General features: G+C 37.1%; 1 protein-coding gene and 1 pseudogene across 2 annotated transcripts in view; one reads left to right on the forward strand and one right to left on the reverse strand.

Moving 5' to 3' along the window:
- The window catches only part of PRKG1 (protein kinase cGMP-dependent 1), a 1,422,417-nt gene that overhangs the window by 212,666 nt on the left and 1,185,951 nt on the right, over window positions 1-23,800 (forward strand). The window lies entirely within an intron of this gene.
- Window positions 1,218-23,644, reverse strand: LOC136381061 (ferritin heavy chain pseudogene; annotated as a pseudogene).

The following is a 23,800-nucleotide window of genomic DNA, read 5'->3' on the forward strand; positions in this document are numbered from 1 at the left end:
ACAAAAATAAAATTAGCAAAAATTTGAAATATTTAACTTCTCTCCTAAAGATGTGCATATAATCACGTTTTATTGTATTAGTCTCAAGACATGAAAACTCAAAATTGAAAATGGTAAATGTTTCCCAATCAGAAAGAAAAATAGAAAAAAAAGGCCCTTGTTGGTAATCTTTGCAAATTTCTGTTGTATGAACTCTCCTATTGTGACCAGTTTCAGACTGTCACCATGACACCTGCACCTGAATGCAGAGTCGTTAATCCGTTTGATTCAGCTCTAGCATACCACTGTGCATTCCAATTTACAGAAAACTACTTAATCAATCATAAATATAGTTGCAGAATTGGTACATGAATTTGTCACATACTTTTATTAATTATTCACGGTCAATTCCTCTCAGCTCCAAAATTTCAGATTTCCCTTTAAATCTTGCCTTTGAGGTTGCAACTGACTCAGAAACTGCATTTGCCCTACTTGATAATAGTATATTAAGTAAATTAAGCTTCAGCCATTTCTCAAAGTATCATACAATGTAACACATTTAATGTTTTTATGTATACATTGTAATTTTTTTCAGTGAAAGACAATGTAAAGGGGCTATAAATTCTCACCAAATTCTAACCTGTAACCCCCTAGCTCTTTATCAATTCCCGGGGGCACTTTTGTTTATCAATTTACTAATAATTTTGCAGAGAAAATATGCATTTATAAAGTAGATCATTTTGGAATAAAAGAAAGCACCAACAGTGTAATAGTTAAGATGGTTGGCTAGACTTATCATGTGTTTCTTAGGTCAGAATCAATATGGTACTATAAAAAAGATTGTCTTTCATTTAGCTCTTTAAATCCACTCACATATTAGTAATAGAATCAAAATTTTCTTAATTATTTCTTTTTACACTGTTATATATATTAGTTTCTACCTTTAAATCTGTAGCATATGTTCTTTTGATATAATAGTTGTCTGATTCACTTATTTCTATCAAACAGAATTTTACAGTTTTTTTTTCAATTTTTTTCAATCATAAGATTATCAAAATATTTGCTGTTATATTTATTTAATTATGGTTGCTTCCTCAAAGGTACAAAACATAAAATCTTTTTCAAATCCTTTCCCATCTTTTCTTGGGGGGTTTGGTATACCAAATGCTCCAACATGCATGCATTGTTTTGGTGACCAGAGAAGTCGCTCCCGTTGCTATAGGAAGCCAGTCTAAGGCTTAGCTTTCTTCATTGTCTCCCAGGGTGTGCTTGTCAAAGAGATACTCTGTAATACCAGTTTCAGGAGCCCCCACCTGTACAAGTTGGTTATGTGGTCCCTCAGTTCTTTGATGGATTTTATCTGCTTATTCATCAAGTGAATCTCAATGAAGTCACACAAGTGAGGGTCACTTTTGTCAGTGGCCAGTCTATGCAATTCTCGTAGTGACTGATTCACACTTTTTTTTGCAAGTGTAATGCGCACTCCATTGCATTCAGCTCGTTCTCCCAATCTTAGATCTGGTTTCTTTATATCCTGAAGGAAGATTCAGCCACCCCGTGAGTTGTGCCGTTTCATCAGTTTCTCAGCCTATTCCCTCTCTCATAAGAACAGTGAAGAAAATATTTGGCAAAGTTCTTCGAAACTGCATCATCATGGTCAAAGTAGTAAGACATGGACAGGTCGAGGTAGGAAGCATAGAGCACCGGGTTGATGTGGGTTGATGGCGGTCTCTGAGTGCTGTTGGTAGTTCTGGGCACCTGCCTGGTGGATGTGATAGTCTGGGTGGGTGGCAGGGGACAGGTGACAGTGCAGCACAGGAATAGTCCCAGGGCTCTGAGAGGTGTTTGCAGGCTGGATCTGAGAGGCCGGCTAGGATGAGGGTGTAGCGCAATCTGCTGAAGAGGAAACCACTGCGGCTCTCCCCCACTAAGACTGTCCTTTTCCATCTTTTAAGGCCAAAACTAATGCCATTTTCTTCATTAAATTCCTGGTATTGTATTAAAAAATTTTTTTCTTCCTCTCTTTGGGAAAATATCACTAAACTCATTCATTGGTTAACCAAATATAATCCCCAGATAGGCAGCATTAGCATCAGGTGAGAACTTAACAGAAATGAGAATTCCCAGGGCCCACACCTGATATACTGAATCAGAAGATCTAGGAATAATGCTTAGCAGTCTAGGATTTTAACAAGTCCTCTGAGTGACCCTGAGTATGAGTGAGTGATTGTGTAATTTGACTTTCTACTTAGTTGTGTGCTTCAGGAGGAGCAGGATTTATGATTAATTAGATCTTTCGAATAGTAGGAGCCCAATAAATATATATTTGTTGAATGAACTAATATGTCAATAAGATACAAGGACAATTTAAGAAACCCAGGCCAATGAACTGGAAGAATTAAGGACAAGATATTTTATTTGAAAGGCTATCATTTGGAAGAGAAATGAGATGTGTTCTTTAAACATCCCTGGGCTAGAATATAAATTATGACTACTCATTAAGGTTAGTTTATTTTGATTATAATAGCTCACTAAATCCTAACAATTCTATGAAGTATTATACTCATTGCACTGATGAAAAAAATGAAGCTTAAATGGTTTATATCTTTATTTATCAAGGTCATACTGTCAGGCAGGTTTCAAACTCAGTTCTCTTTCACTTCCCCCATCATGTCCAGACAGTCAAATTTCAATTTTAGGTCTGACTTGTGGTGGTGCAGTGGATAAAACATCGACCTGGAATGCTGAGGTTGCTGGTTCAAAACCCTGGGCTTGCCTGGTCAAGGTACATATGGGAGTTGATGCTTCCTGCTCCTCCCCCACTCTGCTCTCTCTCTCTCTCTCTCTCCCCTCTCTCTATAAAAATGAATAAATAAAAAAAATCTAAAAAAACATTTCAATTTTAAGACATGGTTGGTTCAGTCAATTTATTCAATAATTTTTTATTATATGGATATAAGAGTGAGGCACCATGCTAGGTGAGCAGCTAGTGCCCTCGTATGTGAAGTGTGGGTAATAAAAATACCTAGTGCTTTTTAGGGGTGTTGTTATTGTTAAATATGATGGACATCAAAGTAATCATTAAACGGCCCTGGCCGGTTGGCTCAGCGGTAGAGCGTCGGCCTGGCGTGTGGGGGACCTGGGTTTGATTCCCGGCCAGGGCACATAGGAGAAGTACCCATTTGCTTCTCCACACCCCTCTCCTTCCTCTCTGTCTCTCTCTTCCCCTCCCGCAGCCAAGGCTCCATTGGAGCAAGGATGGCCTGGGCGCTGGGGATGGCTCCTTGGCCTCTGCCCCAGGCGCTAGAGTGGCTCTGGTCGTGGCAGAGCAACGCCCTGGAGGGGCAGAGCATCACCCCCTGGTGGGCAGAGCGTCGCCCCTGGTGGGCGTGCCGGGTGGATCCCGGTCAGGCGCATGCGGGAGTCTGTCTGACTGTCTCTCCCCGTTTCCAGATTCAGAAAAAATACAAAAAAAAAAAAAAAAAGTAATCATTAAACAAAACAATAAAAAATTTTGAAAAGTGCTAAGATGGAAAGAAAGGCTTACCATAAGAGTAATAATAGGGATTCCAGATTTATACTGAGTATAAGGAGAAATTTCTCTAAATCAGTGAGGTTGATGCTTATCCAGAATGACAGTGTCATTTGGCTAGGTGACAAACTAGAGGGAAGAACATTACAGGCATAAGACGCACATGCACAAGGCCCTAAAGCAGTGGTTCTCAAAGTATACACCAGGGCGCACTGGTGCACCCTAGAAGATTTCCAGGCATGCCCTGTGGTATTCCAGAGAAATATGTGCCTGTTAGGAACCAAAAAACCAACAAGATTTTTGGAGTTTAGATTTTTAGGGGACACAAGTGTGAGGAATTGGCTGTAAACTGACAGTCTGCCCAACACCCCACCTCACTTGCCTGATTAGGTTGCAAAAGGCTGTTAAGCTGTGGTGCTGGATTGTTTACACTACCCCCCATGTTCCCCGGAAAGACTGGAGGCAAGTTTCTTCTATCCTTTGTTTGGTGTAAAGTTAAGATGATATGTATGGTGGGGGTTTTCTGCACTCAACACAATTAAGAGTTAAAAGAGAGGAATTCTTCAATGTATTAATGAGGAAATGAGAGTTTACCTTTCAAATATATGCCCAAACATTGAAGAAATCACTAGGACACATCAGGCTCATGTTTCTCATAAACACAAGAATGAAAAAACTTAACACATTTGTGCTAGGACCTGCCGAATTTACTAAATCTTACTTAGAATGTATCTATATATATAAAAAGATAACTTTTTGTCATTATTTATTTTTTAACCCCTCTTTTTTACAAATTCTAAAAAGTATAACTCAAGAAATATAACATAAAAATGTTTTTTAATGTCAGAATAAATTTAATTTTGTCATATTTATTTTGTTTATCATAAAAGCACACTTGTACTTTTTTTTCTTTAATATTCAACTTAATTATTATAAAATATTTCTCAGAAATTTGTTTATAGTGTGCCTACAGTTATTTGTAGGGTTTTAAATGCGCCCCAACATCAAAAAGTTTGAGAACCACTGCCCTAAGGTGTAAACAGCATCCATGCTGTGAAAGGGAGTGAGCTCTCTGCCACAGGAAGTCTCTAAGTTTGTCAGCCTGAAGATAATGTTTGGAATATGATGAAGATGAACATCAGTAGTAGAGCAGTGTTACACTACATGTACTATCAATTTATACCCAATCCTAAATATTTTTTTCCACATAAATCTATAAAATGTCATTGATATAGTAAAAGAAAGAAGAACAAAACCTTGTAGTAATTGTGACATCAAGAGTTGGGATGAGTCAGCATTTTAGGCAAACTTGAATTTAGTACAATATCTTTTAATTTTTCTTTTTAACACTCTCTAAAAATACACTGAGTATTCCAGATGACTTTGGGTCACTTTTGTTCATAATTAATGTATTGAACTAGTTACTGTGCTATAAAGATCACAAGTCTCTTGATAACCAAACCATATCCTCTTTTGTATTTTCTGAAATTAGTAGAAAACCTGACAATAATAAGCACCAATGACCAATGATGTTTGTCAAATGTATGACTGAATGAAGTAGAGATGAACATATCCACCCAAATAATTATGAGTAGAAATATAATATCTTGTACAATAATGAATAGAATCAAAAAGTTAAATTTATTGTAGAAATCTTGATTGAAGTTAATTGCTGATCTATATGTTATGTATTTCATAGCTATATTGTCCATAACTAGCAAATGTAATATCTTAAAAAAATCTTAATAAACTAATATTGCTACATTGCTTTAAAATACCAGTTTAAAATTATTTCTCTTTATAGCATCATTGAGATGTAATATAATATGGATTCACATAAAATAAAATGGGCAACAAAGGCAGTTATTGTGATAAAGCAACCTTCAAATGTCTTTGTCTACCATATGTTCATAGTTTATAGAGGGAGAAATGTTTCTGTGTTAATATAATTTGGGGTGGCCTTAAAAAATAAGTTTACATAATTAAAATTGCATATTAACCTTTAACCTATAATTACAAATTATAGTATGCATGTACTATAAAATTAGGAGCAACCCCTAAGAAATAATTATAATTACTGAGGAATGATGCATTTGACAGGTTATAAATCCATAATACTCCCACATTATGCATACATTCAAAAGAATACACATTTAGTATTAGTTATAAACATCCCTAATCCCCACTCCTTATGTTTTCAGTGTAATTATGCTGTGGAGGAACTTGTGTCTTCATGCACATCTGTGCATCACAATTGTTTGTGAAACATACATTTACTAGAGTAAAATAATTAATTTAGGAAACACTAAGAGGATAAAATAGATATGGTATTTTTCTTTTAGATAAACAGCTGTTAAAGTACTTTTTTATAATCTGATTATAGAAAAAATACCTTACACACATCTTCTAAAAACACTGACCTTCCACCAAGTAATATGACATTTTGTTACATGGTGTTAGTACACTTAGAGAGCTTAATGCTGTCAAATAAAAGACACTGGTATGCTACATTTTTATGTTACAGTGTTGGAATTTATTTTTTTATGTAGGAATAAATTTTTAATATTTCTCTAAAACACCCAGAGGTAGCTTCATGAACTACCAATGATTTGCAATTACAGGTATCATATTATAATCAAGCAGGAGTTATGAATTTGCAAATGATTGCTTGGAACTCTGTTGTAAATTTGAGAGGTTACTATTATCAACAAATTGTTAAAAAGTAAATTCTCTGGACTCTACAGATTATGTAGTTGTTTCATTCAGCATCTATTTCATGGCTAGTTAAAAGGCATCTCCTGTGTTTACAATTTTGCTTTCTTAAAAAGAAGTTTTTTGAATGGAGAATGTATAATAATATTTACAGACAAAAATTAAATGAAGATGAAAGTTGTGATTTGTATAAGGTTATAAAACAATATGGTTAATATATGATCATTAATTCTCAGCTTTATCCATACATAGCTCTTCAGATATAATAGAATATAACTGTTGGGAACATTCATAGCCTGAAGACATGCAGGGCCAGTGGAAAGTTGAGACTTACTTTTGATTTTCCTAGTCATACAAATTGTGAGACAATGTATTGGTTGTTCTTGAATTGTTTGTCTCAATTAGGAGGATTCATTTCATTACAAATTATAGTGAACTGACTTCCTTGTCTTTCAGTGCGCTAATCTCTCATACACTTGGCACATGATATTGGTCTGAATTTTCCTTCACATCTGTACTCTTTGGACATATTATTGTATGCTAAAAAATTTTTGGACCCTATTCTCAAATCAAAATATTTTTATCAAAATGCTATAACAGTAGTAAAAAACTCATTGTCTTGAGTCAGACATCCCCACCTCCAAATCCTTGTTCTGACCCTTAGTAGATGTGTAGTACTGAGTAGATTACTGAACTCTGAGCCATCTGCTCCCCTTTCTGTGAAATGAAGATGATAGTAGTCCGTACTTCATATTAACAGTCCTGACTATGACATAACCTGAAGTTTTTATGCACTTGGTCTAGCAGAGAGACAGCCTTTTACAAATATTGTTCTCCTTTTATTTTCTCTCACCCTCAGAACTCTGTGAACTGGCCACGTGCCTATTATTTTGAAGTAATTCAAATGAAGATCATAATAATTGACAAGGTCTTAATGTGTTATAATCTCCCCTCTTCCCCATGGCATTTGAGTGCAACCTTCAAAAACTTAATGGACAGGATCAAAAATTGAAGGAATTTTCAATGCTACTGGGTGGAAACTGTTAGAACTCTGTAGATCACCCTGTGGAGTCTTATTCTCTGTAGATGGAAGGGCAGCTTGGTTGATTTTGTCACCTCTGCCTATTGTCTGATTCCTTTTCACATCTAACCTCAGGGCAGGCCCAAAGGCAAAAATAGTTAAAGTAGACTTGGTCTGACTCTGCTGTCTGCCTCCCTCACTTTAAACATGCTTTTCCTACATACCAGTTATCTCAAAGAGCCCTATTTTTGAACTAAAGGCAGCTGATATAGAAGATATAAATCATATTTAGTAAACAGTGAAACCTAGTTAACATATATGAAAATGGAAGTGTGAAACTCTATCATATAATTTCAATCTAATTAAACCAAATGATTGGGTGTGCTTCTTTAGTAAAGAGTGAACCAAGTAAAATGTGTGAATTTCACCCTATCTGCTGATGATGCTTAGACTCCTATTAAGATGAGTTTGCATGATTTCAGAATAAGTAGGTCTGCATATAGACACAGCTGTCACAGCAAAATTTGGCATTTCTTATTAGTGTTCTTTCTCCAGCAGCATCAGTGCTCCTAGACAAACTTGACTTCTGATCTTTCTGTGAATAGCTCTTTTTCACATTTAAATAGAGATGGGGTTGGGGGAAGGTTTTAATCTGCTTATTTTTTAGAATTTAAAGCAAATTGGTTTGTGGGTTCTTTTTTTTTTTTTTTTTTTTTTTGTATTTTTCTGAAGCTGGAAACGGGGGGGGGGGTGGGGGGTGGGGGGGGTGGAGACAGTCAGACAGACTCCCGCGTACGCCCGATCCACCCGGCACGCCCACCAGGGACGATGCTCTGCCCCTCCGGGGCGTCGCTCTGCCGCGACCAGAGCCACTCTAGCGCCTGGGGCAGAGGCCAAGGAGCCATCCCCAGCGCCCGGGCCATCTTTGCTCCAATGGAGCCTTGGCTGCGGGAGGGGAAGAGAGAGACAGAGAGGAAGGAGGGGGTGGGGGTGGAGAAGCAAATGGGCGCTTCTCCTATGTGCCCTGGCCGGGAATCGAACCCGGGGTCCCCCTCATGCCAGGCCGACGCTCTACTGCTGAGCCAACCGGCCAGGGCCTTGTGGGTTCTTAATTTAAAGCAGATTTTCAGGAAAGTACTCAAAAAAGAGGTAAAAAGGAACTCTCTGGCATCCCGATCTCTTTGATACACCTACTTTATGATTTTGTGTGTAAAGTGTCACTTAATATTGATAACATTTTGACCTGTATTTAGAATATAGTTGTTGTCAATGATGGCACTGACTGCTGTTACCCTCTGGGTCCGGGAAAAGCATACAGACTACACTGAGAAGTCAGGGATGCTGAGATAACTCAGGTCTCATCTCTGCTCATTGCAGGAACAACAAAACCTTCTCATTCAGTTTCTTGAAAGGGTGCTTTTTTGCAGACAAAACTGTGATTATCATTCAGAATATTGTTACAAATGTTTTGTAATAATGGCTTGCAGGAAGTTTTTTTTATTTTAGATGAAGGACAAAAAGCTGTTGTTAGAAAATAAAAATAGTGAGGGCTACATTTACTAATGCTCACCTTGTGCCAGGCATTCGGTTCTCAGAATGACACATGTATCGTCTCAATGAACCCTCACAGCCATCCTAGAAGAGGTGAACTATAGTGTACCACTTTATAAGTGAGGACATGGAGGCTTAGGTCAACATGCCTACACTGCATATCTGCTAAAGGGGCAGAAAGGGGAATTCAACACATGAATACATAACTGTGGAGTTTGTATACTTAACATAATTTTGCCTCTTGGAGATGTTTTTTTAAATTATTTTTTAAAAATTGATTGTAGAGAGAAGGAGGAATGGTGATGGTGAGGTGGGGGGGGGGGAGATTTGTTGTTTCACTTATTTATGCTTTATTGGTTGATTCTTGTTTGTGCATTAAGGATCGAACTCACAATCTTGGAGTATTAGATGATGTTCCAACCAACTGAGCTACCTATCTAGGCAACCTCTTCGAGACGTCTTGCATATATATAAAGGTTGGATTGCAACAGTTTGGGTGGTGTACTAAATAATTAAATTCTGATTTCCACCGAAAAACTATTCTGATTTAGCAAAACGCATGGTTGAAACAATACTTTTTGTGAAGTGCTTTGTAATTTCAATCTAGTCCTGTTTGAAGCTCTTTATGACTATATGCACAATTGTTAAGAAGCATTTTTTATTATATAAACAGCAACAGAACATAACTGATGCAATGAACACAAATCTTTTGAGCTAGCTACAAAAAAAATGCTCTTTTTTCAAACTAATGGAGTCTCAGGCTATGCATTTTTGGTGTTCAAGACTGTGTAAAGAATGAGAATTCTGGTATGGAATTGTTTCTTCCTAAAATCAAAGTTCTTTATTGATATTTTATACTTATTTTAGCTCTATTAACAAAAATATTCTTAAAAATAAATGTACTGGATTATAAAGATTTCATTTCAAAACACCTGCAAGTTTCTCTGCCTTAGAACAGCTTATTCTGTGTCCATTTCTCTTTGTCCACATGTCTTTAATGATGGGGCTTTGTACCATATTTAGGCCAGGTCTGTCTGTGGCCAATGAGATGGAGGCAAGCCATAGTTGGGTTTTATTGTTGCCAATATTTAGAACTGATAGTGAGTCCCAGGGGATGGACTGGGCGATAGGACCCAGCTCAGCTAGCAGTGTGTGCTCTCAGTTACGCCATACGTTCTAGCAGATACCATGGAACTGGACTAGCAATGGGTCTGAATCAGCAATTCAACAAAAACATCAAGGAACAGATTTCTGAGCAATGCTCAGCAAGATCACCTGGGCTAGAGTCTGTGAAGTTTGATGTTAGCATGTGCAGCAACTATAGAATCCAGGGGACATACTCTTCTTGAATTCCGTCTGTTCCCATGGAACATTAAATTCTTACTTAACCGGAAGCCCTTTAATCTTGGCTTTACTTCATCTTTCCTCCTGGGAAAGGACAATTCTGGGGTGAGATGGTAGAACATAGACAAAATTCCTGTAGAATTGTAAAAAAAAGAAAAGAAAAGAAAAAGCAACAATTTTACTATTTGCGAATTCATTTTGTATTGATCAAGAAGAGGTTGTAGTCTGACCAGGCGGTGGTGCAGTGGATACAGTGTCAGACTGGGATCCAGGGGATCCAGAATCAAAACCCCAAGATCACTGGCTTGAGTGTGGGCTCATCTGGTCTGAGCACAGGGGCTCTGGCTTGGGCGTGAGATCATAGGCATGACCCCATGGTCATTGGCTTGAGCCCAAAGATCATTGGCTTGAAGCCCAAGGTTCCTGGCTTAAGCCCAAGGTTGCTGGCTTCAGCAAGGAGTCACTCACTCTGCTGGAGCCCCCTGGTCAAAGCACATATGAGAAAGCAATCAGTGAACAACTAGGGAGCCACAACGAAGAATTGATGGTTCTCATCTCTCTCCCTTCTTGTCTGTATTTCCCTATCTGTCCCTCTCTCTGACTCTGTTTCTATCACACAAAAAAAGAAAGAAAAAGAGGGTATAAAGAGGATTAAATATAAGGTGATGAAAAATGACTTGACTTTGAGTAATCTATATACAACATAATAGACTATTCAAATGATGTAGTTGCTGTTTATCTGAAATCTATATACACTTGTTGATCAATGTCACCCTGTTAAATTTAATTTTCTAAAAAAGAAGAAGAAGAAGAAGAAGAAGAAGAAGAAGAAGAAGAAGAAGAAGAAGAAGAAGAAGAAGGAGAAGAGTGACATGTATAAACTATTTTTCAAGACATATTCTGGTATCTGACTAGGGGGTGGTGCAGTGGATAGAGCATCTACTGGAGACACTGAGGACCCAGGTTCAAAACCCTGAGGTCACCACTTGAGAATGGGCTCACCAGCTTGAGCCCAAGGTTGCTGACTAGAGCAAGGAGTCACTAGTTTGGCTGAAGGCTCCCCACCCTTGTCAAGGCACAAATGAGAAAGCAATCAATGAACAATAAAGTGCCGCTTCTCATCTCTCTCCCTTCCTGCCTGTCTTTCCCTGTCTGTCTGTCAATCTTGTCTTTCTTGCTAAAAAAAAAAAAAAAAAAAAAAAAAAAAAAAAAAAAAAAAAAAGAAGAAGAAGAAGAAAAAAGAAAGAAAGAATAATAAGAAGAAGCATATTCTGGAAAAGAGAAAAGATTAATAACATTGTCTCTGGACTTCTTTTCTCTCTTAAATTGTTGCAGGATGGATAGTGAACTTTTTGGTAGAAATATTATAACTACTGTTGGGCAAACAAGTTTGTAACAAACGGTTTTAGATTTGCTCACTTGTACTGGGGCAGTGCCATGTGTGTATAGTTTAAGGAAGGCTGAGGTGCTTGCCCTCAGGCAGCAAATTGCAAATTGGGGACTGCCTTCCTGCTTAGGAGGGGTTGTTGTTTGCTGGAGAAGGTTTTTTTTTCCCCCTCCAGCCTGTTTTTTAGCTGGAGAGTTCAGAGAGAGAGAGAGAGGGAGTGCTCAGGGGTTTGGGAGTCCTGAGATTTCCTCCAGGCCTGTTTGGGTGGAGAGTGCTGAAGCTAGTGGGGGCCTGGGAGTCCAGAGGGTGAGTCTAGATTGTGGAACTGGAGACCAAGTCGGGGCTTGGGAGCCCTGAGAGAAAGGAAAGCAGTTTTCCCTGCCTGTTTGCTTGTCCACTGTTAGGAGACTTTAATAAATGGAATGGCCCACCATCCCTCGGCTCCACTGTTCCTTTACCATCTGCCCGAATCCAGTGGGAACCTGCATCTGCCTGGCCATGGTGGGGGCCACTGGCCTTACAACTACTATCAAATGATAAAATAGTAAACAAGAAAATTTACCTTGCTTCAAATATAATGACGATGTCACAAACCTGAAGGTTCTAGCGTAGTGTACAGCTGATATTGGATTGTGAGAAAGCACAGATTGTGCGTGAAGGAATTTATTACTGAGGGAAATGAATCATTTTGCTTTTTCCTGACACGGGTTGTTCTATATTAAACTTCATAGTTCCAAGGCTGAATAATTAGTTAGTCCTCTGGACCTCATCCTGTTAGTTCTATGGAATTCACCTTAAGCATTCTTCTTGCTTTTAGGCAGGGGTTCTGAATATCTAGCACCATCTTGCATAATATAATAAACATTTATTGCACATAATCTCATTTGATCCTGTGAAAATCCTATGAAATACAAAGTATTATTATTTGTAATTTATAAATGAGGAAACTTCAATCAAAAGAGGTCACCTAAAGCCATAAAGCTTGGACATATCACGATAAGCCAGGGACACCAACATTCATTCCATTGCCTTTATTCCCATTTGGCCATATCTGTGTATTAATCCAAACAAAATGTCTTTTTCATATGTGTCAACACACACACACATGTTCTTAATCTGAAAAACATGTTTTGTGCTGCCTTTACTGTTCTGATGCTAATTCTAGTTGTGATTTTCTTATCTACCTAATTGACTAGTCTAGGGATGGCAAATCTGTAGCCTGAATGTCCCTTGTGTTTATCCCTGTCCTTGGCAGACACAGGCAATCAATGATAGCAGTTCTCACTGAGCCGGGTCCAGCTTCATTATCTCTTCAGCCCATCACTCTTGAGAGGCACAACCAATGGTTTGGTATTGGCTGCCAACTTAAATTTTTATGCCTTTCCTATACCACTATTTATTTATTTGTTTATTTATTTATTTATTGTGTTTTTCTGAAGTGAGAAGCTGGAAGGCAGAGAGACAGACTCCCACATGTGAATGACCGGGATCCACCTGGCAATCCCACCAGGGGGTGATGATGCTCTGCCCATCTGGGCTGTTGCTCTGCTGCAACCAGAGCCATTCTACCACTTGAGGCAGAGGCCATGGAGCCATCCTCAGCACCCGGGCCAACTTTGCTCCAGTGGAGCCTTGGCTGAGGGAGGGGAAGAGAGAGTTAGAGAGGAAGGAGAGGGGAGGGGTGGAGAAGCAGATGGGCACTTCTCCTGTGTGCCCTGGCCGAGAACAGAACGCAGGACTTCCACACGCCAGGCCGACGCTCTACCACTGAGTCAGCTGGCCAGGACTCCACCATTTATTTTTGTCTCAGTAATGTCCTCCATCCCAAACATACACAGAATTTACCTTAATCTTTCCTCAGATATTTATCTCAATGACATCTTTACTTCCAAAGATGATATTTGCGAGCTAGCATTTTCATGGTGTTTTAAAATATTTTTTATTGATTGATTTTTTTTTAGAGAGAGATAGAGAGGAAGGGAGAGAGAGAGAGAGAGAGAGAGAGCCACTTGTTCCATTTATTCATGCCATCATGATTGATTCTTTAAAAACATTTTTTTATTGGTTTTAAAGATAGAGATGGAGAGAGAGATATAGATTGGTTGTTTCACTTTTTTATACATTCATTGGTTGATTATTGTATGTATTGTATATGCCCTGACCAGAGATTGAACCCTCAACCTAGGTATTGTGGGCAATTCTTTAACCAACTGAGCTAAGCTGGCCAGGACCATTGGTTGATTATTGTATGTGCCCTGACGGGGATTGAACTCACAACCTCTGTATGTTGGGACAATACTCTAAACCAGCGGTTCTCACCTGTGGGTCGCGACCCCAATGGGGGTTGAACGACCAAAACACAGGGGTCGCCTAAAGCCATCGGAAAATACATATTTATTATACAATACATTTTTAAATAAAATATGTATTTCCGATGGCTTTAGGCGACCCCCGTGTTTTGGTCCTTCGACCCCAGCCGGGGTCGCGACCCACAGGTTGAGAACCGCTGTTCTAAACAATTGAGCTACCTGGCCAGGGCCTTCCTGGTATTTTGAAGTCTTTCCATTTAAATTCCATTTTTACTTTATATTCATAAGATAAAAGTGATTGATCCATAGCCTTCACTTGGGCCTATTTTTGATGGACTATTAATCATAGACAATGATGTCACATCTTTACTCTTATTCAAAAAGTTGATCTCACCAGATTTGAGAAACTTTATCTTAATATTGTACCTTTTTCTTTCATTTAAGTAGATTATTTAGTAAATCTATACACCAGTAAGAATCACCATATTTTCTTTTCAAACATTGCTTAAGTTTATGTATCTTTATCCTGTGTAGCCATGATAATTTTGAAGAAATGAGCAAGTGGGAAGTTAATCAGTACAACTTGTTATATGCCACTTAGTAATGACTGAGGTAAAACTAATAAGGAATGGCCTGTTTTTATTTTAAGACAATTAGCTAGATTAAAAACAAATTGCAACAGCCAGTTGTGTTTTTATTTTTATTTCTTTAAATCTAATCTAATCAGATAATATCACTTAGCTAATGCCATAGAGTTCTTCATTTTAATTTGTGCAACTCTTTGGCCTGTCTTTTTTGAAAGTTCACAGTAAAGAAATGTTGTTCGCTGCTCACCTTACCCAGGTCAGGAGACTGATGTTATTAGTGTTGCCACTTTTCAGATACAGAATTTCAGCTCTGGTGGTTACAACCATCAGGAAAAACCTACTGCTAGCAGGTGCAGGAGATAGACCAATTAATCCTTCAGTGTCCAGAGATTGCTGGTCTATTTCTTTCAACATTCAGATTACTGAATTTGCGGGGCATCTACAACTTTCTGAAATTGATTTCAGTGATGACACCTCACATTATCATTTGACAAGTCATTTGTTTGACTATGATTTGACAAATAGTCAGTTTGTTCAATCAATATGGGCAGCATACAGAATAGCTAACCCTGCAAACCTTTCATAGAGTTAGGTCCTGGCTCTTTACAAACAATGAGATCTTAGAAAAGTTAATTAACCTAGTTACTTAACTTAACTTTCCCTTTTATCTTCTATAAAATGGAACAATGACAATATCAACCTCAATGAGATATTGTGAAAATTAAATAAAATGACATAAAAGAAGCATTTCTAACAGTGTCTGATGAATATTCTTCTGCAATAAGCTATAATAATCCTCAAGTTCAGACAGATATTTTTATTTTGTAGACTGATTGCCTGATTTATGCTATTCTAGTCATAAACTAGCACCAAGACAAAATAGATTCCACATTACTGTATTGAAACAGACATGCATTAAGGTTTATTTTACTTTGATGTTTGACTCTTGGGTTTTAAAGCTTGTTTGATGACAAAAGAAGTATGTATGTTTTAGAATATATGTTAACAAAAAAAATAAAAATTAAAACCTTTCTTGATTCCATGATCCAGAGAAAATCATTTTGGTCTGTAACCTTCGAGAATCATCTAGTTATGTGTAAGTACATACATACAGACTTTTTGCAAAATGGGATTATATTGCATTTGTTTTGGAACTATTAAAAGGTAAACTGAGGCTCATTAAAATTTATGAGAGGCCCTGGCTGGGTTGGGTCAGCAGTAGAGCATCGGCCTGGCATGTGGAAGTCCCAGGTTCGATTCCTGGCCAGGGCACACAGGAGAAGTGCCCATCTGCTTCTCCACCTTTCCCCCTCTCCTTCCTCTCTCTCTGTCTCTCTCTTCTCCTCCCTCAGCCAAGGCTCCATTAGAGCAAAGTTGCCCCAGGCTCTGAGGATGGCTCCAGCAGCAATGGAGCGATACCCCAGATGGGCAGATCACCACCCCCTGGTGGGCAGGCGGGGTGGATCCCAGTTGGGTGCAGGCAGGAGTCTGTCTGACTGCCTCCTTGCTTCTCACTTCAGAAAAATACAAAATATATATATATATATATGAGTTTATTTGAACAAACATCAGTTTGAATTGGGCAGCAACAAACAACATGGTTAAGAGCACTCTGTGTAGAGGAGTTAGGGGAAGGGTTTTTATATAAAAGACACAGATGCAAAGCAAGGAAATCATCTGATGGACTTTAGTATAAGTGGTTGCCTTGTTTGGGAAAGACTTGTCAGCTGTTTGCTATGGGTTGTTTTAGTTTTGTTTTCTCAGATTTGAGTACACTGACTGGCTTAGGTTTTGGTTTGCTTATGTAGGCTGCCAAGGCTTTAGAGCAACCCCACTTCAAAGGCCTCCTTATTTAATTGCTTTATTATTATTATTATTATTTAGAAAGAGAGATTGACAGACAGACAGGAGGGGATAGAGTTGAGAAGCATCAACTTGTAGTTGCAGCTCCTTAGTTGTTCACTGATGTCTTCTCAAACGTGCCTTGACCAGGGGGCTCCAGCTCAAGCCAGCAACTTTGGGATCATGTCAATGATCCCACACTCAAGCCAGCAATCCTGCACTCAAGCTGGTGAGCCTGTGCTCAAGTCAAACGAGCTTGTGGTCAATTTGGCAACTTTGGGTTTTAAACCCGGAACCTCAGCGTCTCAGGTTCACACTCTCTCTACTGTGCCACCAGCGGTCAGGCTAATTGCTTTAATAACAAAACCATAAATATATTATCAACATCTTACCAAAACTTTAGATATTATTTTGTAATATAACTTTTAATGATTTCATGGTATTCTATGATGTAAGTGTAATGATGTATATTTAAGTAGTCCTATATTGGTTGGGCATTTAGAATTTGAATGACCTTTTTACCTTTTTTTCTTTTATACTCACTATTTTAAACTAATCTGCAATGAGTACTTCTTATAATAATATCATTGTGCACATTTTAAATCATTTCCTTAGGATAAATTACTAAATATAGAATGATTTGGTGCAAAGGGTAGGTGCATTTTAATGTCTTAATTAAGAGTAATCAAACAACAGGTAATGGATTCACAGAGTACCAAAATAAAAAACTACGAAATGGTGAAAGTCTTCCTCTTAACAAGATCACTTCACTCATTTTTACTCTCTTTACCTGGTTCTCTACCAGCTTCCTCTCCACTAATTTCTGACCTTCCAGAGATTTTACAGTATATTCAAGCAAATATAAGTCTGTATTGTCTCACCGATTCACTGAAACGGAAGCATATAAAGTGAATGGACTACTTTTTTCTCTCAAAAGTACATCTCCTTCTCATTATGCTTGCATACATTTCCACAACTTTGGCTATGACAAGCTGTACTGTAAAAACCCCTTTCATGCATTATTTACACTTTTTGAATCTGTTGAATAACTTCCTAGAAGTGAAAATGCTGATCAAGGGATACATGAATTTATAATTTTGTTAAGTATTGCAAATTGCCTGCCTTTGGGATTTTACCAGTTTACACTGCCAGCAGCAATGAATGGGTCCCTTCTTCCCTCCAGTCCTGTCAAAAGATGATGTTATTCAAGTCATATTTTTGTGTAGTAGGTAAAAAAGATCTCGAAGTAGGTGTAATCTGTATATTTCTTAGCGCAAGTAAGACTGAGAACCTTATTCACAGAAGCCATTTGCTTTCGTCTTTTTACTTTGTTTAAGGTATTGGTTTTGTTCTTGCAATGAAGACTAAGAAATATCTTAGATATTTCTGTAGTTGAATTTATCAGTTTTTTCACTTATATGCTTTGAACTTTTCAGATATTATTACAAAGACCTTTCACACTCTGAGACTATGAATTTTTCATGTGCTCTCTCCCCGCCCAGGACTCTTAAGATAATAGTGGTTCCCTCTCTTCTTCCTTCTTGCATTTATTTCTTTGATCTGTTTGGATTATCCTGACATACGGTGGGAGGGGTGGATCCAACCTTATCTTTTTCCTAAATTTTCTTGCTGTGTCAGCACCATTTGCTCTCTTGTTCTGAAATGTACCTTCATTGTAATGTATTAAATTCTAACTTGTTTGGCCCTATTTCTGGATTTCCCCTCTCTTTCATTTATTCTATATGTCAGTGTCACATTGCTTTTATTATTAAAGATTTAATATATTTTAATATCTGATAGCACAATTCCTGCTTCATCTTTTCATTTTAGAATTTTCCTGGATGGCCTCTTTTGGGTTTTGTTCATATAAACTTTAGAACTGGCTTGTCTAGTTCCAAAACATGTTTTTGTTTTTTAATTCCTGTTAGACTTTTTCACTTGAATCACATTACATTTATAGATTACCATGAGGAGAAGTGACAACTTTAAATGTAGGGTCACAGGCTTCTTTGGCCTCATTCAGCAGTGTTATAGTGTTTTTTTTTATATATTTTGAACTTGTAAAGTTTATTTCTATTTTTTACATCCTTTCTGTATTTTTCCCTTAATATATATTCTGGTTCTCTAACATTTAACATGAAGTATATATGGAAACTATTGATTTTTATATTAATTTATATGTCATTATGTTAGTGAATTCTGACATTGTTTACAGTAAGTTTTTTGGTAGAGTTTCTTGGTATTTCTGGGTATGAATCAAAACCAATACAAATAGAAATAGTGTTAACATTCTTCTTTCCAATATTCATGATTGAAATTGTGTTCTTTTATATAAATCTATTGTTCCCAGGTTTTATGCTTGACTTTACTAAGAATTTTCTCATTAAGCATAAAGAAACAGTATTTCATTAGGGGAGTATTCATCCATTTCTATTCTATTGAACGTTTCATGTTTGTTTGCCTGTTTATATAAGGAAATCTTCTGAATTTTATAAGATGCTTTTTAAGAGCTGTAAGGCAATCATATTATTTTCTTATTATGATTAGTTATATTAATTTTCTAAAATTGAATAAATTTTTATATTTTATATTTTAATACTACTGCATTATCTTTATTAGTATATATATTTGATATAATATTTGATAATATATTTGATATTATATTATAATATTTGATATTGTACATATATATTTATATATACTTTATATATATATACCTTAAAGCATATTTTTTAGAGTTTTTGTATAGAGTCTCTTAAGTGAAATTGTTCCCTAGTTCTGTGTGTACGTATGACAAATATTCACTTCATTTTAGAGACTATGTCATGCACACTTACCAAAAATAATTGGAAGATTTCTTCCTTTCTCTGTGCTTTGAAACACTGAATAGCCTTCAGTTTGTTAATTTTTTAAAGAGTTCTCATTTCCTGATTCTTTTTAAAAAAATTTATTTATTAGTTATAGAGTCAGAGAGAGAAACAGAGAAAGGGATAGATAGGGACAGACAAGCAGGAAGTGAGAGAGATGAAAAGCATCAATTCTTTGCGGCTCCTTAGTTGTTCATTGATTGCTTTCTCATATGTACCTTGACTGAGGGGCTGCAGCAGAACAGAATGACCCCTTGCTCAAGCCAGCAACCTTTGGCTCAAGCCAGCGACGATGGGGTCATGTCTAGGATCCCATGCTGAAGCCAGAGACCTTGGGGTTTTGAACCTGGGTCCTCTGCATTTCAGTCTGACAGTCTATCCACTGTGCCACCACCTGATCAGGTATTTTCTATTTCTTTAGAGTTACTGTTGCTAAATTGCATATGTATTTTTGCTTGATTAACTAAAGAATTCTTCTTGTATCTTTAACTTTGAATAACATTATAAGAACTTATTGTAGTGATGACTATTCTTGTAGTATAAAACTTTTCTATTTTTAAGGTATTTATTAAATTTATTGTGGTGACATTGATTAATAAGATGATATAAGTTTCAGGTGTACAATTCTATGATTTTATATTTTTATTTTGCATTGTGTGCCAAACACCCAAATCTTCTTCCGTCCCTAACAAAACTTCTCTAATTTCTACATTTTTTCCTTGAATTTTATTTTTACCTACTTTTGTTTTTCTGGTTTTCTTCCAGGAAAAAAGATATTATATGTATCTAAGATCTTCTTTGTCTGTTTTTTAAATCTGTGTATTATTTTCTCTCTTATCCTTCCAAATTAGTTTTTGGTTTCATTCTCTTTATTTTGTTTACCCTCCTTTAATTCTTTATTGCCCTTAGTGTGTTTTCTGCAATTCTTGATTTCTCTTTGGCTCCTTCTAATTTTTTTTCATTTCTTGGCTGCCTTTGCTTTATTCTTATAATTCTTTTCATTAATTTTGTATATCACATGCCATCTTCTCTTTTCGTCTTACCATTTCACTTCTGAGAACTTAACATTTCTGCTTTGGACAGATAAGTCCCAGAGTGGGGCAGGAGTTGGCAGGGGAGACTGGGAGAGTGGAGTAGGGGAAAGAGAAGAGGATGCTTTTCCAATCTTCCTAATTATATAACATAGAGCTTCTCTTATATTTTGCCATGGAGACTGTTTTCTACAACTGTGCCTCCTCTGTCAGATTTTGATATGTGTTTTCCCTCACCTCTTCTACTTTCATGAATAATCATTTCCATGAATCAGCTCTAATTTTGCATCTCAAGGTGTGTCCCTCGCCTTCAGAAAGTGTCCCCTTCTGAAATCTCTCAGTGCCAGGAATCCTGTGTTTCTTTATTGCTGTATTTTTTTTATACTTCCTTCCATGCGGCCTTTTTCTGGTCTCAGTCTGTACACATTTTAACGTCTACAGATTACACCCGCACCCAACCTTTGCTAAAAACAAATCATGCAGGTTTTTTTTATTGTCTTTATTGCTTTTTAGTTGATTTCTAGGAGGATAAAAGGGAAATTTTGATTTACAATGTGATATTGATGCTAGAAGTCCAAATGGGTATTTTCTTAATAATATAATGAGGCCCTGGCCGATGGTGCAGTGGATAGAGTGTCAGCCAGTGTATAGACATCCAGGATTTGATTCCCAGTTAGGACACACAGGAGAGGTAAACATCTGCTTCTCCCTCTCTTTCTCTCCTTCTTCCCTTCCTGCAACAAATGGCTTAATTGGTTTGAGTGTGTCTCTGGGTACTGAGAATAGGTCTATTGGTCATACCTTATCAGACTCAGGCACTAAAAATAGCTTTGTTGACTGGAGCATCGATTCCAGAGGGGGTCACTGGGTGGATCCCAGTTGGGGTGTATGTGGGATTCTGCCTCACTATCTCCCCTTTTCTTACAGAAAAATAAAAGATAAAAGAAAAGAAAAAAGTATTTAATCACCATTGTCATGAAAGTGTTGTTATTAATTTGATGAGTTTAGTGTGGATCATAAACTCACATGAAAAGTCAATATATTTAAAGTTAATTGCAAATGTTCTAGCAAGGGAAGGCTATACCCTCTCTAACCCCTTCTCTGGAATTGTGCAAATGAAAATTTCAAAATAGAATTCACAGCTGGCTGAGAACAATAAAGTAAGTCCCATTTAATTTTAAAATCTTGGCTATCTTTTCTTTGAGAACAGAGTAACCAGTAGAAAATAAAATTTTAGTACTGAATGACAATGTTAAATTTTTTAAAATTCATGGAAATTGCCTGACCTGTGGTGTCGCAGAGGATAAAGCGTCGACCTGGAAATGCTGAGGTCACCAGTTCAAAACCCTGGGCTTGCCTGGTCAAGGCACATATGGGAGTTGATGCTTCCAGCTCCTCCCCCCTATCTCTCTCTCTCTCTCTGTCTCTCTCTCTCCCTCTCTCTCTCCTCTCTAAAATGAATAAATTAAATAAAAATAAAAAAAATTAAAAAAAAATTCATGGAAATTGACTAGAATTATTCAAAGGTTGATTATTTCTTCTTTGTATTGGTTTCTCTCAGACATTGAAATGTTACAGTTTGTATATTTACTCAAGAACTTCAGTGTAGTCTGAGATTTGTCATACCACCCAAAACTCTAATATATTTTAGTGTGTTTGGCTGCTAAGTGAATAGCTTGCACAAATTAAAATAATTCAGGTAGAAATTAGAATAATTCATTTTTATATCGCAAAGAAGGGTTTAAAATTTGGCCCTACTTTCTCCAAACAAATAATTCATCTTGCAAGTTATTTTATTATAGTTCTATGGACTTTTATTTCTTTTTGGTTCATAAGGCTAGATATCATAGTTGTATATAGGATTTAGAATGAACAATGGCAATTTTTTTCCTTCTTTGAAAATATCATTTTTTATTGTGTTTAAGAAACACCCAAGTAGGTAAAAACTATGCAAAGTTTCTTAGATCTTGCCTTGGTTTCTGGAATACATTTGACCTATGAAACAAAAGTTAGTCTGCTGAAAGAAAGCAAATTATGTAAGTAAGCTTTCCTTTGTTTCGTGATTTTTATTGATGCAATGATCTTCGTGTTTCCAGCTTCTATTGCTCCCAAGTTTAGTGCAATGTGAATGGAAAATTAGGAGTATAGAATTTTCCCTGTTGATTTGGTCTGAGGCTGTAAACACATAATGCCATTTTCTTCCACTCTGTGATAAACATTGAAGAGGAAATGCAGGGCTAACGGAGCCAGCTGTGTTTATTCACTACTGGCTGCCCTTGCTCTTGTCTTTGTGAAAGGTCTTTTAATTACATCTAACCTCCTCCAGCCGTGGGCTATTTTCTGATGACATAGTCTAAGAAGAAAAACACACATGAGTAACTTTAGATCGTAAAGTTTGTCATGTACTTTTACATCTTGACAAACAGCTCTATATCACAATATAATGAAATGTTTCATTGCCTAGATTCTTTTACATTCATAACAGCAGCCAAAATTAGTTTTTTCACTATCTGTCGTATATGATTGTTCAGATAAAATATTTATTTAAATATATTTTTTTCTGCATGTTCTCTATTTTCTCAAGACACAATTGAAACAATTTAGGAATAAAATTATAACAAGATGATTCTTCAGAAGATAATTTGAAACACGGTCATATTTTTTAATGACAAGTTATTTAATACCTGGAACTTACGAAGACTGGGTGTTCTTGTTCAGCCAGGGTTGATATCCTAGAAGATAAACTGTGGTTGGTATTCTAACGCAAGTATACAGAAATGAAAATACTACATGGGATAAATTTATATCAAATCTCATAGAAAATCCAACGCAACCAAATGCAGTCACCACATTCCAAGGGCAAGACCCAGGCCAGAATCAGGCCAAGTGAAGGCTCAGAATCTCCAATAGACCTGAAAGAACAAGGAGAAAATTGAGTAGGATCATTTGTGAATGAAGCAGACATGTCTGTAGTTTAGCTCTATTACTCTTTGCCACCTTTTGTGTGATAAGGTTGGGTGGCATTAGGATATAACTGGGAAGCATGACTCTCTGTACCCTTCTTATACAGAGTCATAGCCACTTGAGGGTGTTGCCATGATCCAGAGAAAACAAAGATGAAGTTGGCCCTCAAAACCTGGAAAATGCTGTCATGAAGGAAGAGGACCTTCAGAAAAGGAGCATTTGGTACTTCAAGCCTTTTTCTGAGGAGTGTGCTATGACCCTGATCTGCAGATTCAGGAAAAACTCTCTCACTAGGAGAAGAGACTTCAAATATCCATCTTTTATCTTTTTCAGAGTCACAGGTTCTTTAACATACTCCGAGCAAACGGAACTTCTGATGGCATATGTCTTTCATTACACAGAGCCATTAAGAGGACCGTCATGGTGGTGCAGTACATTGCCTCTCCTAGAACGCCAGAAGCTGATTCTGACTGCTGCCCTTCTCCCAGTTCTCCTTGTATGTGCACACCTCTGCTCATTACGCCTGCCTTTGGAGTATATGCTCCCATATTTCTTCTTTTCATTGAGATTGTACTCAGATTGGTACGGAACTGAAAGGCATCTAAGTGACCGTGGAACAGCATTTTATAGATGTCAGAAATGAAACTTGAGAGGGGGCACTCTGATCAAGGTCA

Source organism: Saccopteryx leptura, chromosome 9 (genome assembly GCF_036850995.1).
Source record: "Saccopteryx leptura isolate mSacLep1 chromosome 9, mSacLep1_pri_phased_curated, whole genome shotgun sequence".
NCBI classification, from domain to species: domain Eukaryota; kingdom Metazoa; phylum Chordata; class Mammalia; order Chiroptera; family Emballonuridae; genus Saccopteryx; species Saccopteryx leptura.